The 6,130-nt window shown below is 44.2% G+C and overlaps 1 protein-coding gene across 1 annotated transcript in view; it reads right to left on the reverse strand.

Moving 5' to 3' along the window:
* Window positions 1–6,130, reverse strand: part of LOC122792710 (armadillo repeat-containing protein 8-like) — a 1,055,700-nt gene that overhangs the window by 443,380 nt on the left and 606,190 nt on the right. The gene's annotated exons all lie outside the window — the stretch shown is intronic.

Raw genomic sequence — 6,130 nt, forward strand, 5'->3', positions numbered from 1 at the left:
ACAATAAATATCTTCAACTTTTTTGATTACTTTTAACAAAGTACTGAAGGGCTGTCATTTAAAATGTACAGTTTTTGGTAATCTTCAGCTCAATGAAGTCAATCCGATGTCAATACTGTTCTTCACAGCAACTAAAATAAAAATGTTGCACTTCACTACTGCACAACATTAAAACTGCCATCAAAGCTCACATATTTTTCCCCCACAAAACTGCACGTCATAATTAATGCATGCACTAAGCTGCAGTGGTGCAGCGGTTAGCATTGTTGCCTCACAGCAAGAGGCTTTCCAGTTCGATTCTAGACTGGAGCACCTCCTGTCCGGAGTCTGCATGTCCTCCCTGCGATCGACTCAACTTTAAAAAAGACATGCAGGTAGGTGCGCAAGTGTGTGTGAGCCTTCTCTGAAGGTTGTGCGCTGGGCTGGCAACTCAACACTGTAAAATCTACTGCGAATCATACGCGGACCGGTGATGGTACAGTTGTGTACACTTACCATAAATGTACATGTTTGAGTGCATTCACTGTTGCAGTCATTACATTTGGGTAATCTGCTGGCAGGTTGCCCTCAGTCTGCATGATTAACAAAGTCATGTCCCTTCTTCCATGACATCAGGTCGTCAGGGGTATAAAACATGCTGCTAACGCCATTACATCAGTTTTTCTTGCCCAGATGTCAGGTGACCAGCAAATGAGGAGCAAAATATATAAACAATTTAAAACTCAAAAAAATACTTCCAAACAAAAGCAAATACACCAAAAAGGCTTTTAAGTGTAGTAAAAGAAAGGAGATGCATAGTAAGAGAAAAACAGGGGGGCTGGAGGGAGGGTAGCCAGGACTGCAACAGTGAATACACTCGAACATCTACATTTATGTTAAGTGTACACAACTTCACTATGTTCTTCGTGCTTAACTGTTGCAGTCATTACATTTGGGTAGATTCCTAAAGCTATGGTTGGGAGGATGAATTTATACAGCATTAGGACCGGCTATAAGGCCTTGCCAAACAGCAGTGGCAAAGCCGGCTCTGGATTTAGGGAAGATTGGCAAATGATAGTGCTTGGTGAAAGTATGAAAGTACAGTTTTGTACCTACCATAAATGTAGATCTTCGAGTGCTAATACAGCTGCAGTCAAAACAGATGGGTTCTCCTGCCGTCAGGCGGGTCCTCGGTCGGCCGAATTCCAAAGTCTAGGTCCGGCGTTGGTTGTCGTCGCTTCTTCCCTGACATCAATGCGACAGGGGTATAAAGGAACCAGCCGACGCCATTTTCTTCCGTTTTTCTTGCCCCAGATGTCAGGTGCCCCCAGAAGGAAGGCAATAATAAATTAGTGTGATAATGCAGTGCTATATAATCAAAATACAGTAACTGCAAGCAAATACATCATAAATGAAAACCCCAATCAGGTTGTATGAGGATGTGTTAGCCTATAGGCCTGTCCCAAGAGGGGAAGGAGGGAGGGAAACCTGGACTGCAGCTGTATTAGCACTCTAACATCTACATTTATGGTAGGTACAAAACTGTACTATGTTCATCGTGCATACAGCTGCAGTCATAACAGATGGGTAGAATCCCAAAGCTAAGAAAGGGGTGGTAGGCACTAGTTGGAACTAGGTGGAGCCAAAATGCCCTGCAAGACTGCAGTGGCAAAGCCTGCTCTAGATTTGGAGTATAATGGTAGGTTGTAGTGCTTGGAGAAGGTATGCACAGAACTCCAAGTGGCTGCTTCCAAAATATCCTTGGTAGGAACTCCTCTGAGGAAGGCTGCAGAGGTGGCTGTGGCCCTGGTGGAATGAGTTATAATGCCTGTAGGAACAGTTTTGCCATGAAAGGAATAGCAAAAACGTATGCAGTGGGCTATCCATTTTGAGATTGTCTGTTTGGAAATTGGCTTCCCTTGTGCTCCTACCGCATAGGCCACAAAGAGCTGTTCTGATTTTCTGAAAGGCATTGTTCTGTCCAAATAATAATGCAGCTGCCTGTGGATGTCCAAGGAATGTAGTAATCTCTCCCCTTTGTTTTGAGGATTAGGATAAAAAGTAGGTAAATATGTATGGCCTGATTTAAAGCTACCCTGGATACCACTTTAGGCATAAAGGACAGGTTGGTTTGTAAGGAAACTCTGTCCTGATGGAAGATGATAAAAGGCTGGACAGCCATGACAGCCTGTAGTTCTGAAACTCTACGAGCTGAGGTGATAGTTTTCCAGGACAAATATTGCAAATCTGATAAGGCAGCTGGCTCAAAAGGAGGTAAATTTTTCCAGAATGAAATTAAGATCCCAAGCAGGTATTGGTTGTTTCCTTGGAGGCCTTAAATTCTTAGTCCATCTGAGGAACTGTCTTAAGAGAGGGTGAGAGAATAAAGGTGGATCAGTGTTGTATTCTGCCGAAATGGCTGAGGCATGTATTTTGATGGAGGAGAAAGAAAGTCCACTGCTTAGCAGTTCAGCCAGATATTGTAGTATTTGAGGTAAATTCAGTTTTCCAGGATCCTGCCCCTTTTTCTCATTCCAGACACAAAAATGTTCCCATTTTGCGGAGTAATCTTTTCTAGTTGATGGCTTTCTGGCCTCCAAAATGACATCCTGCACCTCCTTGGAGAGTAGGGCCTGTTGAGCTAAGGAATCTTCCATGCGGCTAGATTGAGTGTTTTTAGCTGTCTGTGAAGAGTTTTGTAACTGTGCTGAGTCAGAAGAAGAGGCATTAGAGGCAGGGTCCATGGAGGGGAATGCGTCAGGCTCCTCAGGAGTGGGTACCAGTGTTGCCTTGGCCAGTCCGGAGCAATGAGAATCATCTTTGGTCTGTCTGCTTTGGTCTTTAATAGAACTTTGGGCAACAGAGGAGAGGAGGGAAGGCATAAACTGTCATTGATGTCCAACTGAAAGAAAGAGCGTCCACTCTCCAGGCCTTTGGATGGAAGATCCTTGAGCAGAATTTTGTCAATTGATGATTTTTGTGGGAGGCAAAGAGATCTATGTCTGGCCTTCCCCATTCTTAGATTATTTCTGTAAAAACTTTTGGATGCAATTTCCATTCGTGTGGATCTGTCATATTCCTGCTTAGGTTGTCTGCCAGCGTGTTTTCCTTGCCTGGCAAGTACTGTGCTTGCAGTTCCATTTGTAAGTCCATGGCCATGTTCCAAAGTGACATGGCCAGTCTGCATAGGGGGTAAGAATGTGTTCCTCCCTGTTTATGTACCACATAACTGTGGTGTTGTCCGTTCTTATCAATACTTGACCTGGTTGTAGAAGGTCCTTGAAAGCTATAATAGCATTTATTACTGCTAGCATTTCTTTTTGATTGATGTGAAGGTGCTTTTCTTTTTGGGACCATTTGCCCTGAATGCACCGATTTGGCATGTGGCCGCCCCCAGGCGTAGTCCGAGGCGTCTGTTGTGATGACTTGATTTGCTTGAGGCTTGCTGAATGGAAGACCTGTGTTTGATTGACATGCTTGAGCCCACCCACAGAAATTCTTTTTGCAGACATGGAATTAGTGGTATTATTGTTTCCAAACTGTGGCTGTGCTGAGACCATATGTTTTTCAGGTACCATTGTAGTTTCCTCATGTGCAGCTTTGCACATGGGATTAGTAAGATGCAAGATGCCATGAATCCCAGAGCCTGCAGGATTTTCCTTGCAGTCAGCCTGGTACAATTTGCTAGTGTTCTGAAATATTGTATTAGTTGCCCCTGCTTCTCTGGCGTGAGGTAGGCCATCTGGGTGTTTGTGTCCAAATTGGCACCCAGGAAAATTATCTTCCGAGAGGGTATTAGCCTTGATTTCTTTTTGTTGACTGTGTATCCCAGAGATTTCAATAACATTATTACATAAGCCAGATGTTTCAGAAGAATATGCTTGCTGTCTGCTTGGATCAGGCAGTCGTCCAAATAGGGGTATATTTGTATCCCTTGAAGTCTGCAGTATGCAATTACTGATGCCAGGCATTTCGTGAATACGCTGGGCGCAGTAGATAAGCCAAAGGGCAATGCAGAGAATTGATAATGGGTTGAACCTGCAAGAAATCTGAGGTACCTTCTGCAATTTTGTCTGATTGGGACATGCAGGTATGCCTCCTTGAGGTCCAATGTTACCAGCCAAGACTCCTTGCCCAGCATGGGAAGAAGTTGCTGTAGAGTGAGCATCTTGAATTTTGATACGAGTAGAAATGTGTTTAGGATGGATAGATCCAAAATAGGTTTCCAATCTTTTCCCTTCCTTGGCACCAGAAATAGCCTGGAATAAAAACCTTGACCTTGTTCGTGCGTAGGTACCTCTTGAATAGCTTTCATGTTTACGAGATCTGTAATTTGTTTTTGTGCCTCTGACCTTTGATTGTGTGGCAGGTTTGGCATGCCTCTCATTTTTGGATGGGTGTGAAAATGGAATTTGTAGCCTCTGTTTATGATGTCCAGGATCAATTTGTCCTTTGTGACATGCCAGTTTTTTTAAAATAATGCCAGCTTTCCTCCTAAGGGGGCTGCCATTTGAAACCTGGTTGGCATGCAAAGGGGAAAGTCATTGGGTTTGCTTTCTGAAAGATTGCGAGTTGTCCTCACCACCTCTTTGTGTAGGGGCTTGCCATTGTCTGCCTCTATACAATCCTTGGGATTGTCCTCTGCCCCTCGGGCGCCTGTATCTGCCTCTTTAGGGTCTGTCTGTGGCAGGAAAGGACCAGTTTTTGGAAGGCCAATTTCTACTAAAACGTGGGGGTTGAACCTGTAGAAATTCTTTCACAGTTTGCATTGATTTAGCCTTTTCCTCCATTTTCCTTAATACCTCCTCAGCATTAGCACCAAATAGTACATCCTTTTGAAGTGGGGCATCTAGTAATTTAGCTTTTACATGATCAGGCAAGGCTTGTTCCTTGAGCCAGGCATGCCTACGTATGACTGATCCTGTAACAGCAGCTCTACATGAGGCCACTAGAGCATCAAAACCACACTGTAAGGTATGCTTACCCACTTGTTCTGCACTATGCATCAAATCCTGCAACTCCAAGTCTGGTTGTTCAGGTTGTGACATTTTACTCCTCAGTTATGATAACAAAAACTGTTGTTATTTTAGCATATGAAACTGACAGTTTAAGGCCCTCATGGATAAGGTAGCCGAGGTATATACCTTTTTCCCCACCTTTCTAAGGATCTGCAATCTCTCTCGGAGGACAATGGATGCCTTAACTCCCTTGGGGCCCTGTGAGATGGTTTCTGGGTCAGCAGCATGGCTTTTGTAAAGAAATTGGTGTGAATCAGGAAAGTACAGTTTTGTACCTACCATAAATGTAGATGTCCGAACTGGATAGCATCTGCAGTCATAACAACTGGGTTGTCCTGTCGTCAGGCAGCCCTTCGGTCGGCCGGATTCCAAAGTCCGGCTTCGGCTGATGTCGCACTTCACCCAACGTCATCTCTGCTGGTCTTCGGGTATAAAGGCATCAGCCGACGCCATTTTCCTCAGTGTTTCTTGCCCCAGATGCCAGTTGCCCTCTTGGAAGGCTAAATTTTGGGTAAATGCCAATGTTTCCAAAAAGATAGAAGGCAAACACAAAAAATAAGCATGTATGTACATATATACAAACAAATACACCATAAGAGACCCCCCCCCACCAGTTAGCTATTAGGAGGGTAAATACCCTAGGAGTACCACAGAGGGGAAGGAGGGAGGGTAATCCTGACTGCAGATGCTATCCAGTTCGGACATCTACATTTATGGTAGGTACAAAACTGTACTATGTCCTTCATGGATGCATCTGCAGTCATAACAACTGGGTAGAATACCATAGCCAACTAGGGGAGGAGGAAGAATAGATTATGGTGTGGTTAGGATCCCTTGCAGTACAGCAGTGGCAAACCCTGCTCGGGATCTGGAATACAGAGGTAAATTATAATGCTTGGCAAATGTATGCACGGAGGTCCAAGTAGCCGCCTCAATAATGTCCTTGGTTGCCACTCCTCGTAAGAAGGCTGTGGTAGTGGCTGTTGCCCTTGTAGAATGAGGCCTTATGTTCTGTGGAATTGATTTTCCATGGAAGGAGTAACAGAATCGTATGCAATTTCCTATCCATTTGAAGATTGTCTGTTTGGAAATAGCTTTTCCTTCCCTTCCTGTTGCATAGGCTACAAAAAGGG

This window comes from Protopterus annectens, chromosome 2.part0 (genome assembly GCF_019279795.1).
Source record: "Protopterus annectens isolate FY-2018-M chromosome 2.part0, PAN1.0, whole genome shotgun sequence".
In the NCBI taxonomy this organism is placed as follows: Eukaryota; Metazoa; Chordata; order Ceratodontiformes; family Protopteridae; genus Protopterus; species Protopterus annectens.